The following is a 13,631-nucleotide window of genomic DNA, read 5'->3' as shown; positions in this document are numbered from 1 at the left end:
TATTGGGAATGCAAGATGTGATTGTCAATTACATGTGTGAAATCATGCAAAGCATTTCTGTTAGCCATGTTGAAGGGAAAAAAAGCATAAACATTAAAGTGAAACATTATACTTCAATTTTCATTTAGACTCCATAAGTTCTTCCTCTGAAGGAGGAGAGAATTTTTCATTATAAGTTCTTTGGAATTGACTTGGATCATAGTTTTGTTGAGAATAGTTAAGTCATTCATAGTTGATCATCATACAATATTGCTATTAGAGTGTACAATGTTATCCTGGCTCTGCTCATTTCATTTTGCATGAATTCTTTTCCCAGGTTTTTCTGAAACCATCTTTCTCATCATTTCTTATAGCACAAAAGTGTTCCATCAAAATCATATACCCCAACTTTTTTTCAATAATTCCCCAATTGACAGGATCTCATCATTTTCTAATTCTTTGACATCACAAAAAGAGCAGCTATAAATATCTTTGTACAAATATGTCTTTTTCCTTTTTCTTTGGGATATAGATCTAGTAGGGGCATTGCTGGGTCAAAGGTTATGCATTTTATATCTCATAGCATTTTGGTTATAGTTCCAAATTGTTCTCCAGAATAGTTGGATCTTTTCACAACTCCACCAACAATGCATTAGTATCCCAATTTTACAACTTCACTACCAACATTTGTCATTTTCCCTTCCTATCATATTAGTCAGTCTAATAGGGATGAGGTGGTACCTCAGAACTGTTTTAACTTTTATATTTATAATCAATGGTAATTTAGAGCATTTTAATAAGTTAATGAATAACTTTCACTTCTAAAAATGTTTGTTCATATCCTTTAAACATTTATAATTTGGGGAATGACTTGTGTTCTTATAAATTTGACTTAATTCTCTGTTTATTTGAGAAAAAAAGTCTTTATCAAAGAAATTGTTGTAATTTTTTCCAGGTTTCATGCTTTTCTTCTGGTGCCAGCTGCATTGGTTTTGATTGTGCAATTTAAAAAAATATGTAATCAAAATTATCCATTTTATAGCCTGTGATCCTCTCTATCTCTTGTTTGGTTGTAAATTTTTCCCTTATCTATAGATCTGACAAGTAAAATATTCCATCCTCCCCCAATTTGCATTTGATACCATTTATATCTAAATCATGTACCCATTTTGACCTTATCTTGATATAGAGTATGAAATGTTGGTCTTTACCTAGTTTCAGTCAAACTGCTTTCCAGATTTCCCAGAAATTTTTGTCAGATAATAAGTTATTTTGCAAAAAGCTTGGAACTTTGGGTTTATAAAAAAAATCTATATTAATACACTCATTTATTACAGTGTATTGTGTACCAAATCTACCTACTCTATTGATCCAACATTCTATTTTTTAGTCAATACCAGATTGTTTCAATGATTACCTCCTTTTAAAATGGTTTGATATCTGGTGTTGCTTGGACAACTTCCTTCAAATTCATTGATTCCCTTAATATTCTAGACCTTTTTTCCAGATGAATTATTTTTTATTATTTTTCTTGTGCTATATTTTTTTTGTAATTTGATTGGTATGACACTGAATAAGTAAATTAATTTAGGTAGAATTGTCATTTTTATTATATTGGCTCAGCCTACTCTTGAGCAATTAATATTTTCCAACTGTTTATATGTATTTTTTTTCTTGTTAAAAGTGCTTTGCAATTCTGTTCATGTAATTCCTGTATTTATCTTAACAGGTAAACTCCCAAGTGTTGTATATTATCTGCAGATTTTTTTTATGGTGCCAACTTTAAATAGATTTTATTCTATTGCATTTCCACTTGTTTACAATACTGATAAAGTGCAATGTTCATTTCTCTCCCTCTGCACACATTCAAGTACTCAGAATGCACAGATTTACACAGTAGTTTAAATGTTACTTTTAAACTTCTACTGAATTGGTTACAAATTTGAGACCTTCAATTTTTGGAAAGTTGTGTGGAACGTTTTTTCTTCTGGTGTGTTTAGTTGACCTCTTCAATGGTGAGTCCAGAAGAAGTACCTCCAGATGGGGCTGATCCACCCCCTGGGAACCCACCAGGCACACTCCCAGCACTCTGGTGCAGCTTAGTAATAATGGGGTTGCAGATCTTCTCCAATTCTTTCTGCTGATGTTCAAATTCTTCTTTCTCAGCAGTCTGGTTCTTATCCAGCCAGTTGATTATTTCATTACATTTGTCAAGGATCTTCTGTTTGTCTTCATCACCAATTTTGCCTTGCAGTTTTTCATCCTCTATAGTAGTCTTCATGTTGAAACCATAAGATTCAAGAGAATTCTTGGAAGACACCCTGTCTCTCTGCTTTTCATCCTCAGCCTTGTATTTCTCAGGCACCTGGACCATACGCTCAATGTCCTCTTTGTTCAGACAACCTTTCTCATTGGTGATGGTGATCTTGATCTCCTTGCCTGTGCTTTATCCACAGCATAAACACTGCGAATGCCATTTTCATCAATGTCAAATGTTACTTCAATCTGATGAACACCCCCTTGGTGCTGGGGGGAATCCTGAAAGCTCAAACTTGCCAAGCAGGTTGTTATCCTTTGTCATTGCTCTTTCACCTTCATAAAACTGAATAAACATACCAGGCTGGTTGTCTCAATACGTGGTAAATGTCTGTGTCTGCTTGGTGGGAATGGTGTTATTACATTTGATCAGAACTGTCATAACTCCACCAGCAGTTTAAATTCCAAGGGAAAGAGGAGTAAAATCCAACAGCAGTAAGTCCTGCACATTCTCGGATTTATCTCCAGACAAAAAATGACAGCCTGGACAGCTGTACTATGGGCAATAGCCTCATTAGGATTGATATTCTTGTTGAGTTCCTTGCCATTGAAGAAGTCTTGCAAAAGCTTCTGGATTTTGGGGGTGCAAACAGAACCACCCACCAGGACAATGTCATGAATCTATGATTTATCTAGTTTGGCATCTCTTAAGGCCTTTTCCACAGGTTCCAGTTTGACATGGAAGAGATCAGTATTTAGTTTTTTCTTTTTTTTCTTTTTTTCTTTTTTTCTTTTTCTTTTTTGCTTTATGGTGAGGTGATCAGGGTTAAGTGACTTGCCCAGGGTCACACAGCTAGTAAGTGTTAAGTGTCCAGGGCTGGATTTGAACTCAGGTCCTCCTGACTCCAAGGCCAGAGCTCTATTCATTGTGCCACCTAGCTGCCCCAATATTTAGTTTTTTTTCAAAATGGGTGTAGGTGATTGATGTATAGAAGTTGATACTTTAATAGAGGGTATCAAACTCAATACTGGTCTGGATACTAGAAGAGAGGGTATGCTTCGCATGTTCACAAATGGTGTGCAGACTGTAAATAGCCCTCTTGTTCTCATTGATGTCTTTCTTGTCCTTTCACTTGAACTCAACAATGAAATGGTTGACCATTCAGTTGTCTAAGTCCTACCCACCAAAGTGGGGGGCCCCAGATGTGGGCAGGACCTCAAAGATGCTATCTTCAATGGTAAGAATGGAGACATTGAAAGTAGCACCTCCAGGGTCAAAGATCAATATATTTCTCTCAGTACCAACCTTTTTGTCCAAGCCATAATCAATAGCAGCAGCAGTTGACTCATTGAGGATTCAAAGCACATTGAGACCAGCAATAGTTACATCATCTTTGATGGCCTGAGTTTGGGAATCGTTGAAATAGGCTAGTACTATGATCACAACATTTGTGACAGTCTTCCCAAGGTAAACTTCAGCAATTTCTTTTATCTTGGTCAAGACCATTCTGGATAGAAATGTTTGGTCTTCCCTATGTACTCCACTTGGACCTTAGGCCTGTCTACATCATTCACCACCACAAAAGGCCAATGCTTCATATCTGACTGTACAACTGCATCATCAAATCTATAACCAATCAGAAGTTTGGCATAAAAACTATATTGGTGGGGTTCATTGCAACTTGATTCTTTGAAGCATCACCTATTAAATGTTCTGTGTTGGAGAAGGTGACATAGCTTGTGGTGGTCCTGTTTCTTCGGTCATTAGCAATGATCTCCACTTTCCTATGTTGGAAGACTCCCACACAGAGTAAATGGTGACAAGATCAATGCCAACTGTGGGTCCCTTCGACATGGTTGCTGGGGGGTTGGGGGTTGTAGCTGATTACTGTGGAGGAAGAAAGGCGGCTGCTGCACTTAGTGTTTGCAGATATTTTAAATGAATTTTTTTCTCTCTCCCCACTGGACTACATTGATAGTATATAGAAATACTGATGACTTTTGTAGATTTGTTTTATATCCCAAAAATCTGCTGAAATTTGTAGTCATTTGAAGTAGTATTTTTTTTAGTTGATTCCCTAGGATACTCTAAGTATGTGTCATTTTATTGTTTCTGTTCTGTAAGTATAACATCATATTTTCTACGAATAATGAAAGTTTTGTTCCCTCATTCTCTATTCTAATTTTTTCTTGGCTTATTGATATAGATAACATTTCTAGAACAACATTGAACAATAGTAATCATAATCAGCATCCTTTCTCTTTTTCAATTTTACTGAGAAGCCTTCTAGCTTATCCCGATTATGTATAATGTGCTGATTTTAGATAGATACTACTTACTATTTTAAGGAAAGGTACATTTGTTACTAAGATTTCTAAAAGTTTTTTTTTTTCTAATAGGAAAGAGTATTATATTTTGTGAAAAAAAATGTTCTACATCTATTGAGATAATTATATGATTTTTTTTTGTGAGGCAATTTGGGTTAAATGACTTGCCCAGAGTCACACAGCTAGTGAGTCTGTGTCTGAGGCTGGATTTGAACTCAGGTCCTCCTGAATCCAGGGCTGGTACTCTATCCACTGTGCCACCTAGCTGTCCATAATTATATGATTTTGCTGCATGTTATTGATATGATTGGTTATGCTGATAGTTTTCCTAATATTGAAACAATTCTGAATTCCTAATATAAAGCCTATAATAGATTTTTTTTGTGATTTGTTGTTGTGATCTGCTTGCTAGTATTTTATTTATTTCTTGCATCAATAAACATTAAGACAATCAGTTTCTTTCTCTTTTTGCTTTTCATGGTTTAGGTAATTCTATACTTCTATCACAAGAAAAAATTTGAAGGACTTCTTTGCCCATTTTCCCAAATAATTTATATAGTATTGGAAATAATTGTTCTTTAAATGTATGATGGAATTAACTTATGAATTTTATGGTGTTAGAGATTATTTAGAAACCCATTTATGCATATCTAAATTCTTTTTATAAAGTAAGGTTTTAATGTATTCTATTCCCTCTTCTATTTATCTAGACAATTTATATATATTTTTTGCAAATATTTATCCATTTCTTGTCAGATTGTAATGTTTATTGGCACATGATTGGACACAATAGTTTCTAACAATTGCTTTAATTTCATCTTCATTGGTATTATAATAATTCTTTTCATTTTTGATAGTGGGAATTTGGTTTTTTTCTTCCTTTTTAAATTGAATTAATTAATATTTTATCTATGTTATCTCTCTCTTTTACCCTATCTCTCCTCAAAAGTCTGGTTCGCTTCTTATCACTGCCTCCCTTAAATTCCCCCCCTTTTGATTCACTTCTCAACCTTCTTCTATCCCCTTCTGCTCCTACTTCTCTGTTGTCAGGTAAGACAGATTTCTATATCCAACTATTTGCGTAGGTAATTTCTTCTTTGAGGTAGATCTACTGAGAGTGAGGTTCAAGTATTGCCTGCCATCCCACCCTGTTTTACCCACCAGTGTAAAAACTCATTGTGTGCCTCTTTTCTGTGAGATAATTTTCCCTTTTCTTCCTCTCTCTTCCCCCTTCTCCCGGTGCATCCCTCTTTATCAACCCTTATTTTTTTTAGATCATCCTATGATAATCAACTCACACCCAGACCCTCTGTCCAGGTATACTCTATCTAATTGTAGGAATAATGATGACATTTTAAAGAATTACAGATATCTTTTTCCCCATATATGCATGTAAACAGTTTAACTCCATTGAGTCCCATATGATTTTTCATTCTTGTTTACCATTTTATGGTTCTCTTCTGTCTTGTATTTAAAAGTCAACTTTTTCTATTCAGCCTTGGTCTTTCCATCAGGAATGCTTGAAAGTCCTCTATTTCATTAAATATTCTGAAGGATTATACTCAGTTTTGATTAGCAAATTATTCTGATTTGTAATCCTAGCTCTTTGTCTTCCAGAATATTGTATTCTTAACCTTGTGCTCCTTTAATGAAGAAGCTGATAAATCTTGTGTCATATTCAGTAAGATTCAAGACATTTGAATTATTTCTTTCTGAATGTTGGCAATACTTCCTCCCTGATCTGGGAGCTCTGAAATGTGGCTATATTATTCCTGGGAAAATTTATTTTGGGATCTCTTTCAGAAGATGATTGGTAGATTCTTTCAGTTTCTATTTTACTTTCCGGTTTTCACATATCAGGGCAGTTTTCCTTGAAATATGATGTCTAGTCTCATTTTTTAATCATGGTTTTCTGATAGTCTCTCACTCCTGGATCTATTTCTCAGGTCTCTTGTTTCTCAAATGAGATGTTTCATATGCCCTTCTTTTTTTTATTCTTTTTACTATGTTTTATTACTTCTTGAGGTCTCAGCTTCAGCTTGTCCAATTCTAACTTCTAAGGAATTATTTTCCTCAGTGAACCTTTGTACCTCTTTTTTTTCCATTTGGCCAATTCTGCTTTTTTTTTAGAATTTTTTTTCATTGGATTTAATGTGCCTCTTCTACCATTTGGCTTATTCTACTTTTAATGTGTTATTTTATTTAGGTTGTATATGTGTGTGCCTCTGTTGTTAAGCTGTTGACCCTCTTTTCATAATTTTCTTGCACCGCTCTCATTTATTTTCATAATTTTTATTCTACCTCTCTTAGTTGATCTTTAAAAGCCTTTTTGAACTCTTCTAAGAATACTTTTAGACTTGTGTCCATACAGGAAGAGGCCTTGTTCCCTTGCGGTTGAAGAACTAGCACTCCTCTTGGCCATGGAACTGTCTAACTACCATGCCAAGGATTACTGTTCCTTTCCACTTTGGAATTGAGACCAGGGCCCCTGCTGCTCTGTGAATGGATATAAGCACCACTCTTTCCCCTAGATCTATTACCATGTACCTTCTTCCCTGGTAGCCACAAGTGCTATTGCTTCTTTTGGCCTTTGAACTGTGACCTGGCCCCTACTTTTCTGTAGTCACAAGAATTAGAGCAACTTTCTGCCTTGGAACTAAAAATAGTGCTCCTGCTCCCTTATGAGCTTCCACTAGCACTCTGCTTTGCTCTAGATTTGCAACCAATATCATTGTTTCACTGCAACCACATGCATTACTTCTCCTCTTTGGTTTGGAACTGTGACCTGGAACTGTATATGAGCAGTACAATAGGGTCCTACACTCCATGACAGCAAAGTGTTACTGAGAATCTCTTTCAGACCATTTGTTAGACTCCTTTACCATTTGTGGGCTGAGAGCTACTAAAGATGTTACTGCCACTATCACAACCACTTCCTAGCCTGGCTGCTGGTGTTGTCACATTGAGCACTGTGTTTTGAGCCTGACGCCACCCTGCCTCATGGACCTCTCTTGCATACCTCCTCAATTTCTTTTGGCTGGAAAGATGTCTCAGACAGACCTTTTGTTGCCTCTGCCATTTCAGAATTTTATTTGAGAAGTAATTTTAAAGTTAGCTGGAGGCAAATATTGGAAAAGGTCAGTTAAGGTGTTACCTGTAATCAACTATCTTGGCTCTATTCCCTCTAAACCACTATTGATTAGAGAAATGAAAATTAAAACAACTCTGTGGTACCACTTCAAACTTAGCAGATTGACTAACATGAAATAAAAGGAAAAGAATATATGCCAGAAAGGATGTGGAAAGATATATACATTAATGAATTACTGCAGGATTTGTAAATGGGTTCAACTATTCTGTAGAATAATTTGGATCTATGCTCAAAGGGCTATAAAACTACACACCCTTTGACCAAGAAATACCACTAATAGGTCTGTAACCAAAGAGATCAAAGAAAAAAAGAACAGTACCCATATGTACACAAATATTTCTAGCAGGTTTTTTTTGGGGTTGGCAAAGAATTGAAAATTGAAGGAATACCCATAATTTGACTGAACTTGTTGGGACATGTTATTATTATGGAATATTATTGTGCTGTACAAAATTATGAAAGTGATAGTTTCAGAAAATATGGGAATATTTACAAGAACTGATGCAAAATGAAGTGAGCAAAACCAGGAGAACATTGTACACAGAAATAACAATATTGTAAGGATGATCAACTGTGATGTGAAAGAATTACCTGCTTTAAACAATATCATGATCCAAGACAATTGCAAATGGTCCATGATGAAAAATTGTATTCACCTTCAGATATAAAGAAAACTAATAAAATGAATTTAGATTGAAGCATATTTTTCCATTTATTTTATTTTTCTTGCTTTTTTGTAACAGCTAATGTTATAAATATTAAATTAAATTGCTAATAAATAATGTTGTAAATGTCCACAAATAATATGGACATATGTTTTGCAAGATTTCACAATTATAGTTGATATTTTATTGCTTACCTTCTTGATGACAGGGGAGGAGCGAGAAAGAGGGAGAAATTTGGGAAGTCAAATTAAAACAACAATTGTTAAAATAAAGTATATTTAAAAAAAAGAACCCCACTCCTAAGAATTTTGTCATCTTTTGTGTTATAGTTTTGAGATTATAGTATGAGAAAAGGAGAACAGAAATAATCTTTCCCCACATCGCTCATCTACAATGGAGTGGTACAGCAAAAGAACATGGTCATAGGAGGCATGTACTTGAACAAAACCTGAGAGAGGCATCAAGTAAACATTCTCCCTAACCATAACCTTTTGTTTAGGAATTTGAACAGCATGTTTAAGACAGAGTTAAGTTGTTGAGAAGAGTCATGAATTTGGTGCATGGAATTGGTATCATGCTCAGGATATAATAGTCCCCAGAGGCAAGGTTCTTCCAATTCTAAGTGGTAGGTTTCCTTTCAAGAATTTCAATTTTTCTCAAAACTGTATTATAGTATCCTACTCCAGGAATTCACTTGAACCTAAAGCTCACAATGATGGAGACCACAGACAAGTATTGGAGCCAAGTTACTAATAAAGGAACAGGTCAACAGAAGCTGTTCAAGAGACATGCCCAGCAAGGAAACTACAATAAGAGGGAGGCAAGGGAAGGATATTAAATGAAGACATTAGAGGCTCTGTAGCATAAGTGGCCTTTCCTTGCATATATGTGTCATGTATAAATGTGTTCCCTGAGAGTGTGCCTCAGTAATTTTAGCCTCTACATTTGGAAAGTATTTGTACACAATTTCTTTAATATTCACTACTGTGATAGCCTTTGTAATACTTCATAAGAAAAATTTTAATATATTTCAACACAAACAGAAGACCCTTATGATTCACCTCTGGGAAAATCATGCATAATTATTTTATGTAATCTTATGATACTTGAATTTTCATAAAAAATTTATAGGATTTAGGGAAAGGATGTTTGATTTTATAGAATGGCAAAAACAAAAAGAAAGATTCTTTCTAGTTTTCCTTTTGACACCTATCCACATACACACAGTGCTAGAACTGCAGGATAATCCAATAATAAAGTTATTTATTTACAGTGCATTTTCAAACCTAACAACAGAGATGAGCTATCATTCTCTTATTCTAAGTATCCATGGTCATGGGACTAATATGATTCTCACATTAAGTGAGACAGTGTAACACTTTCTGGAGCTATTTCCTCAACCTTTTAAAGTGAATGCCAAGAGACTCAATGGTTGAATTTTTGTCTCAGACAATTTTAGTTTTGAGATTTTAACCATATAATAAAAACATGGAAAAAGTAAATATATTTGCAGGCATGTATGTATGTATGTACAGATGCATACATGCATGCATGTTTGTATGTTCATGTGTACGTATATATAATGATTAGATAACAATTTTATTTTATTCAGGAAGTATTTTTAAAGAGGGGATTGAAGCAAGGTGGTGGATTAGAAACAACTTAACTGAATTCTTTCAACATTCCCCTCCAATCAACTTTAAAATAACGTATCAAATCAAATTTTGGAGCAACAGAGCCAACAAAAGAGGAGGATGGCACATTTTTCTGGCCTATGAAAACTAAGGTGGTCAACAAAAGTTTGTGACAATGGGGAGGAAGCCTATTGGGAGTCCACACTGGCAATGGAAGCAAAGTAGTCACAGAAGCATCAGTAGCAGCTTTGGGAGCTCTCAGTGCAGAGATAGTAAAAATGTTGGACAGCTAATCAGAAAGAGATAGAGGAAGCACTTCACTGGCACTGAGAACAGCTAGCAACTCTAGCTGTTTGGCAACTCTATTGCCCATACGAGTTTTGGGTCACAGTTCCAGGATGAAGTGTTGGGGGCCATTCACAAGGGAACACAGTCACTGATCTCAGAGCAAAGAAGACTGACTGTAAGCTCTTGTTTCTGGCAGGAGACCTTTAATGGCTAAATACCAGAGGAAAGGAAAATAAGGACAAGAGTGACCATGTCTCTCACCACACAACATTACCTTTCAATCATCCAAAACTTGCTGACTTCCAGAATTAGCATTGAAAACAACATGAAAAAGATTGAAACTTGGGACAGTGCCTCCCCATACCTAGGTGAGGACAGCCTAACTTTAACATAAACTTAAATGTCAAGAAATAAGATGGAAAAATGAGCAAACAAAAACAAAGACCACAAAAAGCTACAATGATGGCAGGGAAGACCACGAAAACCTCAGGAGAAGACAACAATGTGAAAACAGGTATAAACAAAGCCTCAAAGAAAACTGCTAATTTAATCAAAGTCAACAAGAACTCCTGGAAGGGTGAAAGAAATGAGTGGTAGAGAAAAAATTGAGGGGAGACTTGAGAGTGTTGCAAGAAAATTATGAAAAGGAAAATTAATAACTTGGTAAAAGAGGTACAAAATAATTACTGAAGTAAATAATACCTTGTAACAAAGAACTAATCTGGAGAGGATTCTGGGAAAATAGTGGAGTATGTCAGAAAATTCCAAGTTCTCCAGATTTCTCCCACAAACAAGATAAAATGGTGCTTCAGGGTGAATATAGAGTATTAAAAATAAACAAGAGTTGGGGCAGAACATTGATCCTAGGACAATTGGAGAAGATCTGAAGAAAATATTAATATAAGGTTGTTAGAAGAGTAAACACCTCCAGGCTAGTTCCTCTGCACCAGGGGCTAGTTGGGTTGGGAGGTGGCCTTTGCCCCACCCACCAGAACTTTCACTTCCTGGATGGTGAGGGGAGTTGGGTGTCTGAGACTGGAAAGACTGAGAGAACCTCAGCTGATAAGGAATGACAAATTGAGCTGTGTGACAGAAATGTGACCCTGGGAGAAAAGGAAGCATCACATACCTGGTGAGTGCAAAAGTAGTGAGGTGGGGATACTGCTGGCTGTGGGAACTTACAGAAGGGTGCAGTTCTTAGTTTCAGTTCCAGACCAGAAGGGAGAATTGAAGTAGTATCTGAGGCCAGAGTTATCATCCTATACCCCAGCACTAGAGGTAATTACAAAAAAAAAAAAAAATAAGCTGCTACAAATCTAAAAAAGAAAATAATCAGGCAAAGGAGAAAGAATCCAACCATAGAAAGTTACTATGGGAATAGAGAAGACTGGGATTTATATTGAGAGGAGGATACTGAAGCAAAAAAAAAAGGCTCCCCTACCACAAAGGGTAACATCAAATGCCCAGAAAAAAAATTTATAGAAGAACCAAAAAAAAAACATTAAAAATCAAAAGAGAGTGATGAAAGACCTGAGTATATGATTTTCAAAAGTAAAATCATTTATGAACAAGTAAAAAGAGTAATTATTTTATACATATGAGGAACAAGAAGAAGAAGTGACATAGAGGAATTAGAAGGGGGAGGAGGGAGGACTGGTAGTTCTGGAACCCTACTTTTATCATGAATGGATTTAAGAGGGAATAATATATATGTGTGTATGTATAAATGTATGTATGTATGTATGTATAAAAGTCTTCCAAACTCAGAAAGAAAAAAAAGGCTGAGGGGATAGGGAGGGGGAAAAGGATAAGGGAGATCTCTCTCTCTCTCTCTGTCTCTCTCTCTCTCTCTGTCTCTCTTTCTCTCTCCTTATATAGATAGATAGATTATAGATAGCTATATTTATGTAGATATATAAATACATATAGATCTATCCATATTTACATCTATGTATCTATCTATCTATCTATATAGTTAATTGCACCTACTTGAAAGACGGGGTGAGGAAAGGTGTAAAGGAACAAAGGAAAAAGTCTACAACTTACAAGGAAGCAAAGATGGTCAGCTCTGAATAAAACAAGTAGTATTTATTATATAGCCTTTTTTGAAATGGAAATTTATTGCTTTATATTTTGAATTCTCTCTTAAGTTCTGCTGTGCACATGGCAATGCTTTTTTTTTCTTTTTCTTATTTTGTATTTAAATTTAATATTTAGGTTTACAATATATTTTTTCTTCTCAAAAAAAATAAAAAGAATTAATCTAATGGTAAAAGAGGCATAAAATTAAGTGAAGAAAAGAACTCGCTAAAAAGCAGATGCAGCCAAGTGGGGGGGGTGGGGAAGGTATACAATTTCACTGAAGAAAACAGATCCTAAAAAGATTTGGCCAAATGGAAAAAAAAAGATACAAACTTTCACCAAAGAAAGTGCAAACTAATGACCATACCACACCAAACATCAAGAAACAATAAAACAAATTCACAAAAATAAAAAAAAAGATGTGAAATTTCTCATTGGGGAAAAAAAAACTGACCTGGAAAGAACTTTTGGAAGAGATAATTTAAGAATTATTTGACTACCTGAAAGCCATGATCAAAGAAAGACTTTAGACATCATATTTCAAAAACATTATAAAGGAAAACTGCCCAGGCATCTTAGATACAGATAGGAAGAATCCATTGATCACTTCCTGAAAGAAATCTCAAAATGGAAATTATGGGGAATATTATACCCAACTTCCAAAGTTCCCATGTCAAAAAAAAAAATAGTTCCAGGATCAAGAAAGGAACAATTAAAATATCATGGAGTCACAGTCAATATCACACAAGATCCACAGCTTCCATGTTAAAAGAGCAGAGGGCTTGGAATATAATATTTCAGAAAGCAAAGATGTTAGGATTAGAAGCAAGAATAACTTCTGCAGCAAAAATGGATATATTCCTTAATCACAAAAATGGATATTTAATGAAGTAGAGGATTTTCAAGAATCCACAATGAGAAGAAGGGGGAAGGGACAAGTAGAATGGAGAAAACATTCTCTTGTAAAAGAGGCACACAAGGAAAAGCTTTTACCATGGAGGTGAAAGTTGGATGTAGAGTGGGAGGTAAAGTATGAACTTTATTCTCATGAGAATTGATTCAAAAAGGAATATATTCACATACACACTCAGTTGTGTATAGAAATATAACTTACCTGGTAGGGAAATAGGAGGGGAAGGGGAAATAAGAAAGGGAGGCTATAATAAATGGTAGGTCAGATGAATGGAGGCAGTGGGTGGAAGCAAAATATACTTTTAAGGAGGGACAGGATAAAAAGAAAAAGAAAAA

General features: G+C 35.3%; 1 pseudogene; it reads right to left on the bottom strand.

Annotated features, from left to right (window-relative positions):
* Positions 1-1,975: 1,975 nt before the first annotated feature.
* Positions 1,976-4,090, bottom strand: LOC114031892 (annotated as a pseudogene).
* Between the last annotated feature and the right edge of the window lie 9,541 nt (positions 4,091-13,631).

The sequence above is a fragment of the Vombatus ursinus genome, unplaced genomic scaffold, assembly GCF_900497805.2.
Source record: "Vombatus ursinus unplaced genomic scaffold, bare-nosed wombat genome assembly UNPS02015255.1, whole genome shotgun sequence".
NCBI classification, from domain to species: Eukaryota; Metazoa; Chordata; class Mammalia; order Diprotodontia; family Vombatidae; genus Vombatus; species Vombatus ursinus.
Note: the sequence above shows the minus strand (reverse complement) of the source record. Positions and strands in the feature narration are given on the sequence as shown.